The sequence below is a fragment of the Piliocolobus tephrosceles genome, chromosome 4, assembly GCF_002776525.5.
Source record: "Piliocolobus tephrosceles isolate RC106 chromosome 4, ASM277652v3, whole genome shotgun sequence".
Taxonomy (NCBI): Eukaryota; Metazoa; Chordata; class Mammalia; order Primates; family Cercopithecidae; genus Piliocolobus; species Piliocolobus tephrosceles.
The window spans coordinates 170,361,467-170,376,037 of record NC_045437.1 but is presented as its reverse complement, the minus strand read 5'-3'; positions in this window follow the sequence as shown (position 1 = coordinate 170,376,037).

Here is a 14,571-nt window from a genome sequence, read left to right as displayed (position 1 = left end):
AGACGGAGTCTCGCTCCGTCGCCCGGGCTGGAGTGCAGTGCCCGGATCTCAGCTCACTGCAAGCTCCGCCTCCCAGGTTTACGCCATTCTCCTGCCTCAGCCTCCCGAGTAGCTGGGGCTACAGGCGCCCGCCACCTCGCCCGGCTAGTTTTTTGTATTTTTTAGTAGAGACAGGGTTTCACGGTGTTAGCCAGGATGGTCTCGATCTCCTGACCTCGTGATCCGCCTGTCTTGGCCTCCCAAAGTGCTGGGATTACAGGCTTGAGCCACCGCACGTGGCCCTTTGTGTGATATTATAATGATGGGTATATGTTATTACACATTTGTCCCTAATGTATACCATGGACTTTGAGTGATAATGATGTCAGTGTAGGTTCACTGATTGTAACAAATGTACCCCTCTGGTAGGGATGTTGATAGTGGGAGAGTTTGTGTGTGTGGTGAGGGAAACAGAGTGTATATGGGAACTCTGCACTTTCTGCTCAATTTTGCTATGAACCTAAAACTGCTCTAAAACATAAAGTCTATTTTTGTTTTAAGCTGGTGGCTTCTTTTGGGGGGAGTATTCTCTTGCTCTCTCATTTGCTCACTCTGAATTGCGAGTTGCATGCTGTGAGTGGCTTTATGGAGTGTCCAGGTGGCAAGGAACTGATGTCCCCAGCCCACAGCCAGAAAAGACCTGAGGTCTGCCTATTGCCACAGAAGTGAACTCAGAGTGGGTCCTCCCCCAGATGAGACTTGAAATGATTGCAGTTGAAGTGGACGCCTTGATTGCCTTGTGAGACACATTTTGAGAGACTGCAAGCTTTAGGTATCTGGCTAAGCTATGCACAGATTTCCCACCCACAAAAACTGAGATAATAAAGAAATGTTTGTGATTTAAGTGTCTAGGTTTTGGAGTAATTTGTTAAAGAGCAATAATAACTAGTACACCTATTAAGCCACCTCTCATATCCAAATGTTGAAGAGATTCTTTAAAACTGAGAATTAGATGAGAAGGATTAAACCCATAGTTTATAATTGAGCTCTATGCATAATTAGGCATAAATATGTCCAATCATCTATGAATATAAAGTTACAATCACTGTGGTGTCCTAGAGGAAACTCTCCCTCCTTATGAAGGAAATTAACCTTTACTGAGCAGTGAGTATTTACTAGGCACTGAAATTATATCTTTCAGAAGGGGATTAGAGTAGGTAAATAATTTATACATGTTTATATAGATAGGGAAGGTGTTGAAATTCAAACTGAGGTGTGACTTTTAAGTAAAAGTAACTTGTATCACTCATTCCAGAACTTTTCTTGCATTTTCTGATTCTATATTCTCTGCTAATCTATGTTAAATACTTAGGCCCCTCCCATGGTCTACACTGGACTGGCTACTGTTTTGAATCCGAGTTGCTAACGCTAACTTCAAAGAGTTGTCATGCTGTCTATTTACAATTGTAAAAAGCCGGTTGCAGTAAAAATGTATTGTCTGTGCAAAACAGTAGTCCACTTTTTTTTTTTTTGAGGAATTTCTCCACGTTTTCTGTGCAAGCTGACAGTCTTAGATCTTGCCCTAAAGAATTAGCTTATGACTCAGCATTGTCTTGTCAAGACACGCCTTGACCATGGTGATTGTATTCCAGTGAAACACCAAACAGACAATTTCTCCAGAATTTAAAAGAGTAAACCTGCTAAGGTCCTCATGTTCCTCGGGAGGGTGTAGATACTTTCCTGGGGTCTGGTCTTCTGTAGTATGAAGTGGATGACAGGAAAATAGCAAACCTTCAAATGTATATAAAGCAAAAAATGGAAAGAATGACAGGAGATTTAGAAAAACCCTGAATCATAGTGGGGTATTTTAAACACATTTCTGTTAGTAGCTGATAGTACAAGCAGATAAAATATCCGTAAGGATATAGAAGACTTGAACAATATGATCTGCAAAGTTGACCTAATGACCACATATGGAACCCTGAGCCCAAAACTGCAAATACACATTCTTTTCAAGTATACATGGAATCCCAGTTAAAATTGACAGTATGGTGGATCATAAAGCCAGCTTCCTTATATTTAAAAGGCTTGAAATCAGGGAATGTTTTTTGATAATAATGTATTAAGTTCAAAATCATTGACAAAAAGATTACTAGGAAATTTCCTTGTTTGATATTAAGAAGATAATTTGTAAATAACTCATGCATCAAGAAAGAAAGGTTAGAAGTTAGAAAACATTTTAAACTGGAAAACTGCAAAGTTTTCTAGGAAAGCATGATAGAAGAAAAAGAGAAGCAAGGTTGTAGACTGTAATGGTGGATCATAGAGTCTAAGCAAGACAAGAAAGTAAGACAGAAAAGGGCCTGGGTATTAGGAGTGCCAAGGATGCACTGGAGGTCATGGTGCTGGAGACTTCTGCAGTGGGAGCACTTGTGCTAGAAAGGCAGGACATTCGGACAGGAGATTTCAGAAGTGGTAAGGTTCTTGGTAATGAACACATTCAGGGTGTGAGCATGGGCGAGAGTTCTAGCTGTTGTTTAAATTTGAAAAGTCACTGGAAATGAGAGCATTAACTCAGATACAAGTATTGGATGGGTCCAATTCAGTGGGTCCAATGCACATGGATTCTGAAGTCTCTAAGCAGAATAAAACGAGTTGAGGTGGAGAACAAGACAGCAGGAAATAAACTAAGTGATAAAAGAGGGGTTATGAACAGGAAGTTGGAAGACTGAACATAACAAAATTGTGAAAGTGGATGGTGAATCCCAAGTGGCTTCAGTGTCAAAGGAATAGGTGAATGAGGTCAGCCAGTTTTACTCCTAATGCACATTTCATCGGGTACATTCTGTAAAGACACAAAATGCTGGCAGTAGCTCAACTTTTCACTGAAAGTGGTTTTCATAGTTTATACAACGCACAGATCATCCATGGCTTTCCAGTTAGAGAAACCAGCTAAGTTCTTATTCCTAAATTGCAATTTCTCAGCCTCAGCATGCAGCTTTACTTAGTATGCTTCTCCTCAGGACTCCCAACTTCTCTGCTTCCTAAGCTGATTGGCTCATTATGCAATACACATGGCTGCTTGTGGTTTCTCTAAGGGAGATACACATCATACAACTCAGGCTACACAAGCTGCACAATATTGCATTTTCTTTAGCATGCTGCATCTGTTTGCAACTGAGTAGATTTTATGCTATGCAACACATGATATTTTAAGGAGCATAACTTGTTGTTTTAAAAATTATTCATTTGTATAATTACACAAGTACATTTTCATGTGAAAAGATAAAGTGAAAGTCTCTTTGAACACATCTCCAGAACTAACCACTGTTATCAGTTGGTATGCCTCTCCCTGGGCTTTTCTCTATGCACATACATTCTTACAAGTATGTGTAATGAAATTTGTAGTTTTACATATCAGATTATTTTACTCCCTGGCTTTTCAAGGGCTTTCCATTATAATTAGAAGAAAATCCATACTCGTAACTGTTGCCTACAAGGCTCCACCAATCTGGTCCTTGTCCACTTCTTTGACCTCCTCATGGACCACGAAGTCAAGGTGTTTTCCCCACAGAGCTTTTGTGTGTGCTGTTCATTCTGCCCAGAAGGCTCTGTCCTAATCCTTGCTTGACTGGTTCCTTGTTGGCATTCAGGTCTCAGCTCAAAATTCACTTCCTTGTAAGCCTTTCCAAGATACCTTCTGTAGATTTGTACCTCCCCTCCCTGCCTCTGCTTCCAGTCTCTTTTGAATCGAATTATCCTGTTTTAGGCAAAAATCACTGGGGTTTGAATTCTCACTTCACTATACGCTAGTGGTTATTTAACCTTTTTGTGCAACGGTTTCTCATCTGAAAGTGAGGATAATTATAGCATCTACTTTTTAGGTTGTTATGAAATCAGATAAGTTAATATTTGTAAAATACTACGAAAATGCCTAGAAAATAATGACATCACTATTCACAATAGCAAAGTCTTGGAATCAACCCAAATGTCCATCTGTGACAGACTGGATTAAGAAAATATGGCACATATACACCATGGAATATTATGCAGCCATAAAAAAGGATGAGTTTGCGTCCTTTGCAGGGACATGGATGCAGCTGGAAACCATCATTCTTAGCAAACTATCACAAGAACAGAAAACCAAACACCGCATGTTCTCACTCATAGGTGGGAACTGAACAATGACATCACTTGGACTCGGGAAGGGGAACATCACACACCGGGGCCTATCATGGGGGGGGGGGGGGGGGATTGCATTGGGAGTTATACCTGATATAAATGACGAATTGATGGGTGCTGACGAGTTGATGGGTGCAGCACACCAACATGGCACAAGTATACATATGTAACAAACCTGCACGTTATGCACATGTACCCTAGAATTTAAAGTATAATAATAATAAAAAAAAAGAAAATAATGACATCTGTTAAATTAATAAACATTTTCCCTTAGCACTTGCAGTTATCTGGAATTATTTATTTATCAACTCTCTTTTCTGTCTAGAATGTAAGATCTATAAATGCAGGGACCTTGTCTATTTTGTTTGTAGCACTAACAACAGTGCCTGACCCATGGCAGCTCTGATATGGTTTGACTGTGTGCCTACCCAAATTTCATCTTGAATTGTAGCTCCCATAATTTCCACATGTCGTGGAAGGGAGCTGGTGGGAGATAACTGAATCACAGGAGCGGTTTCCCCCATACTGTTCTCCTGGTAGTGAATAAGTCTTAAGAGATCTGATGGTTTTATAAATGGAATTTTTCATGAACAAACTCTCTCTTGCTTGCCGATTTGTAAGACATGATTTTGCTTTTCAATCACCTTCTGCCATGATTGTGAGGCCTCCCCAGCCATGTGGAACTGTGGGTCAATTAAACCTCTTTCCGTTACAATTACCCCGTCTTAGGTATGTCTTTATTTAGCAGCATGAGAACAGACTAATACGGTAATTGGTACCAGTAGAATGGGGCGCTGCTGTAAAGATACCCGAAGATGTGGAAGTGGCTTTGGAACTGAGTAACAGGCATAGAGAGAAACAGTTTGGAGGGCTCAGAGGAAGACAGAAAAATGTAGGAAAGTTTGGAACTTCCTGGTGACTTGTCGAATGACTTTGACCAAAATGATGATCATGATGTAAACAATGAAACCCAGGCTGAGGTGGTCTTAGATGAAGATGAGGAACTTGTTGGGAGCTAGAGCAAAGGTCACTCTTGTTATGCTTTAGCAAAGAGACTGGTGGCATTTCTCAGCCCTAGAAATCTGTGGAACTTTGAACTTGAGAGAGATGATCTGAAATTGGAACTTTAAAAGGGAAGCAGAGCATATAAGTTTGGAAAATTTGCAGCCTGACAATGCGATAGAAAAGAAATGAGGAACCAAATGTTAATCACCAAGAGAACGAGGAAAATCTCTCCAGAGCATGTCAGAGGTCTTCACAGCAACCTCTCTCACCAGAGGCCTGGAGGCCTAGGAGGAAATACTGGTTTTGTGGGCCGGGCCCAGGCTCCCTCTGCTGTATGCAGTCTAGAGACTTCATACCCTGCACCCCAGTCGCTCTAGCTATGGCTACAAGGGGCCAAAGAATAGCTTAGGCCATGGCTTCAGAAGGTGTAAGCACTAGGCCTTGGCAGCTTACACATGGTGTTGAGCCTGGGGGTGCACAGAAGTCAAGAATTGAGGTTTGGGAACCTCTGCCTAGATTTCAGAAGATGTATGGAAACTCCTGAATATCCAGACAAAGTTTGCTGCAGGGGCAGGGCCTTCATGGATAACCTCTGCTAGAGCAGTGCAGAAGAGAAATGTGGGGTTGAGGCCCCCACACAGAGCCCCGATCAGGGCACTGCCTAGTGGAGCTGTGAGAAGAGGGCCACTGTCTTCCAGACCTCGAAATGGTAAGTCCACTGACACCTTGTACTGTGCGCCTGGAAAAGCCACAGACACTCAATGCCAGCCCGTGAAAGCAGCCAGGAGTGGGGCTTTATCCTGCAAAGCCGGGACAGAGCTGCCCAAGACCATAGGAACCCAACTCTTGCATCAGCATGACCTGAATGTGAGACATGGAGTCAAAGGAGATCATTTTGGAGCTTTCAGATTTGACTGCCCCTTTGGATTTTGGACTTGCAAGGGTTCTGTGGCTCCTTTGTTTCAGCTGATTTCTCCAATTTGGAACAGGTTTATTTTCCCAATCCCTATACCCCAATTGTATCTGGGAAGTAACTAACTTGCTTTTGATTTTACAGGCTCACAGGCAAAAGGGACTTGCCTTGTCTCAGATGAGATTTTGGACTGTGGACTTTTTAGTTAATGCTGAAATGAGTTAAGACTTTGGGGGACTGTTGGGAAGGCATGATTGTTTTTTGTTTTTCTGAGATGGAGTCTCACTCTGTCACCCAGGCTGGAGTGCAGTGACACAATCTCGGCTCACTGCAATCTCCTCCTCCCAGGTTCAAGCAATTCTTCTGCCTCAGTCTGCTGAGTAGCTGGGACTACAGGCATGTGCCACCATGCCTGGTTAATTTTTGTATTTTTAATAGAGGCAGGGTTTCTCCATCTTGGCCAGGCTGGTCTAAAACTCCTGTCCTCAGGTGATCCACCTGCCTCGGCCTCCCAAAGAGCAGGGATTACAGGTGTGAGGCACCACACCTGACCGGCATGATTGGTTTTGAAATGTAAGGACTTGAAATTTGGGAGGGGCCAGGGGTGAAATGATATGGTTTGGCTGTGTCCCCATCCACATCTCATGTTGAACTGTAGCTTCCATGATTCCCATGTGTCATGGGAGAGACCTGGTGGGAGATGATTGAATCATGGGGGCGGTTCCCCCATACTGTTCTCGTGGTAGTGAATAAGTCTCACAAAATCCGGTGGTTTTATAAGTGGGAGTTCCCTTGCACAAGTTCTCTCTTGCCTGACGACATATAAAATGTGACTTTGCTCCTCATTTGCCTTCCACCAAGATTGTAAGGCCTTCCCAGCCATGTGGAACCATGAGTCAATTAAACCTCTTTCCTTTACAATTACCCAGTCTTGGGTATGTCTTTATTAGCAACATGAGAACAGACTAATACAAGCCCTTAATAAATAAAGGCTGAATGTATGCATGTTCAAACCTTACCTCCTGCATAGGGATCTGTGTGCCCAAGAGGTAAGTTTAAAATGGAAAACACGGTACTGCTTTTATTAAAACCACCACTTTTTTTAAATGTGGAAATATTTATTCATTTATTTTTATTTTACTCTAAGTTCTGGGATACATGTGCAGGACTTGCAGGTTTGTTACATAGGTATACATGTGCCATGGTGTTTTGCTGCACTTGTCAACCTGTTTTCTAGGTTTTAGGCCCCACATGCATTAGGTATTTGTCCTAATGCTTTCCCTCCCCTTGCCCCCCAAGCCCTGACAGGCTCCAGTGTGTGATGTTCCCCTCTCTGTGTCCATGTGTTCTCATTGTTCAGCTCCCACTTATAAGTGAGAATATGCAGTGAAAGCATCCCTTTTATACACTGGTCACCACTGGATGCTATCACCGTATCTTGTGCTGTTACACTAGAGTGAATGCTAGCTCCTCTTGCACCTCCAAAGTAGGATGAACTCAACTGCAATTCTCTCACATGTCTTACTTTTCCAAAGAGCACAGGATGCATAAGACCCGTGTAGCAGCAGCCACACACCCACAATACTTAGAAAACATGAGCAGCAGTCATCACAAGCAGAAATGATATTTCCCAGATCCCAACACAATTTAGATCTATATTGCAGTTGCCAGCCAAGTGACTTAGGATAATTTGCAGAATGGAAAAAAGAGAAAAACTTGTTTGAGCTTGTCAGGTTGCTTGCCAGGTTGCTGGTGATACTGTGCCAGTTGACCAGGGTCTGTGAGCCTACACTCAATTGGGAAATATCTTGTGTAATGAGACTAGTTGTGCTTCTATGTACTCCTTTTTTTTTTTTTTTTTTTTTTTTTGATGGAGTCTTGCTTTGTCACCCAGGCTGGAATGCAGTGGCGTGATCTTGGCTCACTGCAAGCTCCACCTCCTGGTGAAGAAAAAAAAAGAAAAAGAAAAAAAAAAAAAAAAAGAAAGAATGGATAATTAAATACCCCACATCAAATACATTATAATAAACATTTCAAAGATAAAATTATAAAATGTTCCAGAGATAAAATTGCTCAGTAAAGATGAATAACTCTCAGATTATTATCAGACATTTTCTATAGCAACACCATAAAGGTAAGGAAACAATAAAAAATGTTCAAAAATTTTTACAAAAGAATGTTATATGGTAAATTCTTGTCCTAAAATAAATTAACTGGTTGTTTAAAGAAAGGGATGTTTGCAACAAGTCAGAAAGTTGAGGCACGTCGAGGAATTGTCTGTGAAAGTCATGAAAAAAATGTTATAAAAGAGAATTTATGCAAGAAATGTTGTATAATTTAAAAGTAATTAGGCCTCCTGAGTGTAAAACTATTAAAGAAACACTTTACGTGCAAGGTGTATAAGAAAAGTAAAATATACTTTTGGTAAAAGGATTATAAATATGTGGCATAAGAATGTGGATTTTTACCTACATTAAAAGGTTAAAAACTATTTCGTTTTAAAGGTTTAAGCAAGTTTTAAAACATTAATTGTAAAGGAAATTCTGTATATAAATATATTAGCTAAAGTTAAAGGGGTACCCTGCAGTTTTTCTGTGAACTGGACATTAAAATAAAAGCACAATGGGTTTTTCTTAAAACACTAACTGATCTTTAACAAAATTATAAAAGGTTAAAAAGAGTCTATGGAAATCTTACTTTACGGTCAGACATTAAAATTCAATAAATATGTCTACAGGGTTTTATTAAAATCAAGTTTAACATTAATAACACACTAATATAAAGATACATTTTAGCTTATCTGGTATAAAATCATACAGGAAGCATTGTCAAATGTAAAATGGTGTTTGGCTTTCTTTGGTCTAAAAACTAATAAAAATAGGTGCTAAAGGAAATTTCACAGCAAGGAGGCACTAAGGAGTATAAAGTCCGCTGCTGGTGTTCCCAAATTTAAAACAAAAGCTCAGTTTCTCAGAAATTATATACTTGGTTTATCTTCCACTTTCCTTTCCCTCAAAACGAAATGTCTTTTAGCACAGGTACCACCCCTAGAATTTCCAGTAAACCAGCACCAGCCTGGGGATTATGTTCTCATCAAAGGGTGGAAAGAAGGAAAACTCGAGTCAGCCTGGGAAGGACGCTACCTTGTGCTGCTAACCACCGAGACTGCTGTTCATACTGCAGAAGGGGGATGGACACATCACACCCGAGTCAAATAAGCGCCATTATCATCAGAATCATGGGTCATTGTTCCTGGATCAAGCCTTACCAAATTAAAGCGAAGAAAAGCTTAATCTATCTATCTTTTCCTTTCCTTTCCGAACCCAGTGCCTATATCCATTACTACTCCTACCACTAGCAACTCTAACCCCACTGTAAAGCGTTTCTATGGTTTAGGAGCAGAGGTCACTGGAAAGGATCCTATCGGTTTCTTTAAGATGTGTTTTGTTCTCCCTCCTCCACCTCCTACAACTGCCCCTTTCCCAAACCTATGAAATCGAACTATGCCTCACCTCATGCCAAATGACAAAAGCAAGTTCTCAGTAGTAGAAATAGGAGACCCAAGGCAAACCATAGCCATTGAAAGAGGGTATAAAGATGTCAATGACTAGTTAAAATGGATTAAATGTTCCGTTCGCACTTTAAACAAAAGCCACTGTTACGCTTGTGCGCACAACAGGCCAGAGGCCCAGGTTGTTCCCTTTCCACTGGGATGGTCCTCAAATCAAGTGGACGTGGAGTACATGGTAGCTCTTTTTCAAGATTCTACCACCTGGAATAACAAATTGTGCCGAGCTCTTTCTCTGCTATTTCCTGAAGTTCAACACCCTGTGGGTCAGCCCCTGAGGGGCATCCAGCCTCCATCTTCAAAACCAATGTTACCTCATGTCTCCAATGACAAGGGGAAAAATTTGGCATTCCCTGGAGACTTAACAGGATGCAGTGAAGTCAGGCACTTCCAAGAGCTGACCCATCAGTCTGCCCTAATTCATCCCTGAGTGGTTGCATGGTGGTATTATGGAGGACCTTTACTGGATACTCTGCCAAATAATTAGAGCAGTACTTATGGTCTAGTTCAATTGGCCATCCCTTTTACTCTGGCATTTCATCAACCGGAGGAAGGAAAAATAAGACATCATAAAGTGAGAGAGGTCCCTTATGGGTCTTTCAACTCTCACGCTTATTTAGACGCAATTGGAGTCCCACGGGGAATACCAGATCAATTTAAAGCCCAAAATCAAATAGCTGCAGGATTTGAGTTAATATTTTGGTGGGTGACAATTAATAAAAATGTAGGTTGGATAAACTACATTTATTACAATCAACAGTGACTTAATAACTACCCTAGAGATGCTGTTAAAGGAATAGCTCAGCAATTAGGGGCTACTAATTGGGATGACTTGGGAAAATAGCATAGCCTGAGAGATGATATTAGCAGAAAGAGGAGGAGTTTGTGTCATGATTAAAACTCAATGTTGTACCTTCATCCCAAACAACGCCACCCCTAATGGAAGTATGACAAAGGCATTGCAAGGTGTGACTGCTCTGTCCAATGAGTTGGCCAGCAACTAGGGGTAAATGACTCTTTTACAGGATGGCTAGAAAAGTGGTTCGGTAAATGGAAAGGAATAATAGCCTCAATTCTTACTTCCCTTGCAGCCATAATGGGTGTACTTATTCTTGTTGGGTGCTGTGTCATACCATGCATCTGTGGGTTGGCGCGAGGTTCATAGAAATGGCACTTACTAAATCCTCCCTTAGCTATCCTCCAGCTTATTCAGAGAAGCTCCTTCTTTTGGAAAATCAACAGAACAACTAAGCCAAGACATGTTAAAGAAGTTTGAAGAGAAAGAACTGTAAGGAAATGCAAGAGGAGGGGTTGTTAGATATGAGTTCTAAATTTCTTTTAAAAGAATCGATATGTCAATGTGTTCAATTCTTTGCCTTCTACTTTTAAACTTAACTTCCTCGTAAAGCAGCCTTTTCCGATTACCTGCTCCACCCTGTCTCATTCTGATTACCTGCTCATTCTCCACCCTGACTCATTCTGATTTCCTCCCTGCCATAACCATTTTTCCTGCCAAACCACTCACCCCATCACTTTCTTTAAATTAGCCAATCGGAATTAGTTTAGCCTGTGTAGACTAACCTTAGTCAATAGGGGAACAACACAGCAGCAGGGACCACGTGTGCCAGGGACAAGAACCCCTTCCCCTCCCCTTTCCAGGTGTGCGCTCACCATTGCTCCATCTGTGACAGAGAAACCTTCTATAGAAGTAAACTGCCTTGTTGTGAAGAAAAAAGAAAAATTTATATTCAAGTGCTATTTCTTTTGTGGCACCGAAATTTATTTATAACAGAAACCAAGCTGTCAGAGCTCTAGAACCGTAGCTGTCTGCTAGACATCTCTAACCATAGTTTCACTTTCCCTTCCCAGATGCAGTTTGCCTAAAATTGGAGCCATAACCCCTCCAAAGCTGCTCTTTCTCCACTTTTTATTTTGATGAATGGCCCATCATAATCTAGATTCTCAAATCAAGAATATGGGACTATTTCAGTTGCTCTTTCCTCATATCTACATCTAATTAATCAAAAAGACTAGTTCTGAAGCAGGAAATTTTCCTGACCGCTTCACGGGTGGGGGCAGGAACTGGAGTGCACAGGATCTAGAACTAGCTGGCTGCTTTGGTTATGGCAGGGGTGGACTCCACTCATTGGGTCCTGCTGCGTTCCACCCCTCACAGGAGGGGGAGCACAGGTGAGTGGGTGCAGGAGCCGGGGCCAGCGCATGCAGGACCAAAATTCTGTGTGGCCCTTGGCAGTGTCTAGAGGGGTACCTGAGGCCCCTGAAGCCCCAGCGGCTGTGTGTTACAGCGCTCTTTTAGCTTTGCCATCCACTGACAGCTTAAATGTTAAACAACTGAGTGGGCCCTTTCTTTTTGGTGTGAGGCAGTTGCTCTCTGCCAGTGAGGGCAGAGAGCCAGTGTGACAGCCTTTAGTGTCGCACTTGTGGCACCCGAGCTCTTGTTTGGCATCCAGGAAAATTCAGGTCACAGGAACAAATTGAAGAATGGTGAATGCAGAGGATTTTATTGCTGATGAGAGTGGCTCTCAGTGGAAAGGGGAGATGAAAAGGGGATGGAGTGAGAAGGTGATCTTCCCCAGGAGCAATGCCATCAAGCCATACCTCTGAAGTCAAGCTGTTTCTTCTCTCCTCTCCTCTCTGCCAGTAGAGCCTGGGGTTTTTATGGGCACAGGATGGGGGCAGGGGGACCATAGGTGTTTTTGGAAAAGGCAGCATTCAAGAGGGAAAACAGGGATGCATGTTCTCACTTTGGGCTGTCATTCCAGGCTTGAGGGTGAAGCCCTTGCTGGGCACCTGCCCTCTTCTGCCCAGAATTTCCCTGCCTTCTGTCCATGTCAGTTCCATTTTCAAATATAGTATTTCTCAACATTTCTTCTTCAACATTTCCTCTGCCTTACTTCTGGCCTCCATAATTTCCCCCAATTCTTTTCTATGTTCTTCTTGCCCACCTCCAATTATCAGGGGAACCTGCCCGCAATATTTCAACATAGGTTCTTTCTATTTTCCATAAGTGTCAGCTGGCTGAGAAATAAAGAGAAAGAGTACAAAGGGAGGAATTTTACAGCTGGGCTGCCGGGGGTGACATCACATATTGGTAGGACCATGATGCCCACATGAGCCTCAAACCAGCAAGTTTTTTTTAAGGGTTTCAAAAGGGGAGGGGGTGTAAGAACAGAGACTAGGTACAAAGATCACATGCTTCAAAAGGCAAAAAGCAGAACAAAGATGATATGCTTCTGAGGGAACAGGACAAAGGGCAAAAGCAGAACTACTGATAAGGGTTCAACAAAGATCACAAGGCAAAGGGAAAAAGCAGAACTCCTGATAAGGGTCTATGTTCAGCAGTGTACGTATTGTCCTCATAAACATCTTAAACAACAGAAAACAGGGTTTGAGAGCAGAGAACGGGTCTGGCCACAAATTTACCAGGGCAGAGCTTTTCCCCACCCTAGTAAGCCTGAGGGTACTGCAGGAGAACAGGGCATATCTGAGTCCTTATCTCAACTGCATAAGACAGACATTCCCAGAGCAGCTGTTTATAGACCTCCCCCCAGGAATGCATTCCTTTCCCAGGTATTAATATTAATATTCCTTGCTGGGAAAAGAATTTAGCGATATCTTCCCTACTTGCATATCCATTTATAGGCTCTCTGCAAGAAGAAAAACATGGCTCTTTTTGCCTGACCCTGCAGGCAGTCAGACCTTATGGTTGTCTTCCCTTGTTCCCTAAGAATCACTGTTACTCTGTTCTTTTTCAACGTGCACTGATTTCATATTGTTCAAACACACGTTTTACAATAAATTTTATAGTTAACACAATTATCACAGTGGTCCTGAGGTGACGTACATCTTCAGCTTATGAAGATAACAGGATTAAGAGATTAAAGACAGGCATAAGAAATCATAAAGCATTATTTGGGAACTGATAAATGTCCATGAAATGTTCACAATTTATGTTCCTCTGCTGCGGCTCAAAGCTGGTCCCTCGGTTCAGGGTCCCTGACTTCCCGCAACATCCAATCAATCCTCCATAATGGGCAAAGTGATCTTTCCATAATGTAAATGTGTTCTGACCACTCTCTGGAGTAATCCTACTTAAAACCATTTTCAGCACAAAATTCAAATATCTAAACATGATCTTGCTGGCTTTGCTTACTTTTGTGGCTTCACCCTCTTTCTCCCCAAACGTAGCTAGTGTTTGTGCTGCCTGTAATGTCCTTCTTTCTTTGTAGGGGGCACCAGTTTAGGTCTTGCTTCACCTCCTTCAGAAAGTTTTTCCTCTTTCTCCCCAGCGGGGACAGGGCCTGTTTGACACCATTAGCACACTTACACACATTTGTCACAAGTCTTAGGCTGCACTGTTATTGAAAGTTTACCATCTGACTCTGAGTAGCTCGAGGACCCTATCAAAACTTAGTAGATGCTCAATAAATGTTGCATGAACTATGACTGTTCTCAACATACAAATGCAAGATCATTTAGGAACACTTGTCAAAATGTTTTTGTCCCTTGAGATTCTATTTTGGAAGGTAAGCAGTAGGGGTCCAGGACTCTGCATTTTGACAGTTCCCTGATGTTTGCATGTAAGAAGTGCAGAGATTATTACACTGATAAATCTTTACCATCGCTAAGGGGGACTTTCCTTCACGGGGATATTGTGTCTGGAACTGGTGGCTTCTTGGTCTCATGACTTCAAGAATGAAGTCGCAGACCCTTGCGCTGTTACAGTTCTTAAAGATGGTGTGTCTGGAGTTTGTTCCTTCTGATGTTCAGACGTGTTTGGAGTTTTTTCCTTGTGGTGGCTTCGTGGTCTCGCTGGCTTCAGGAGTGAAGCAGCAGACCTTTGCTGTGAATGTTACAGCTCTTAAGGCAGTGCATGTGGAGTTGTTCATTCCTCCCAGTGAGT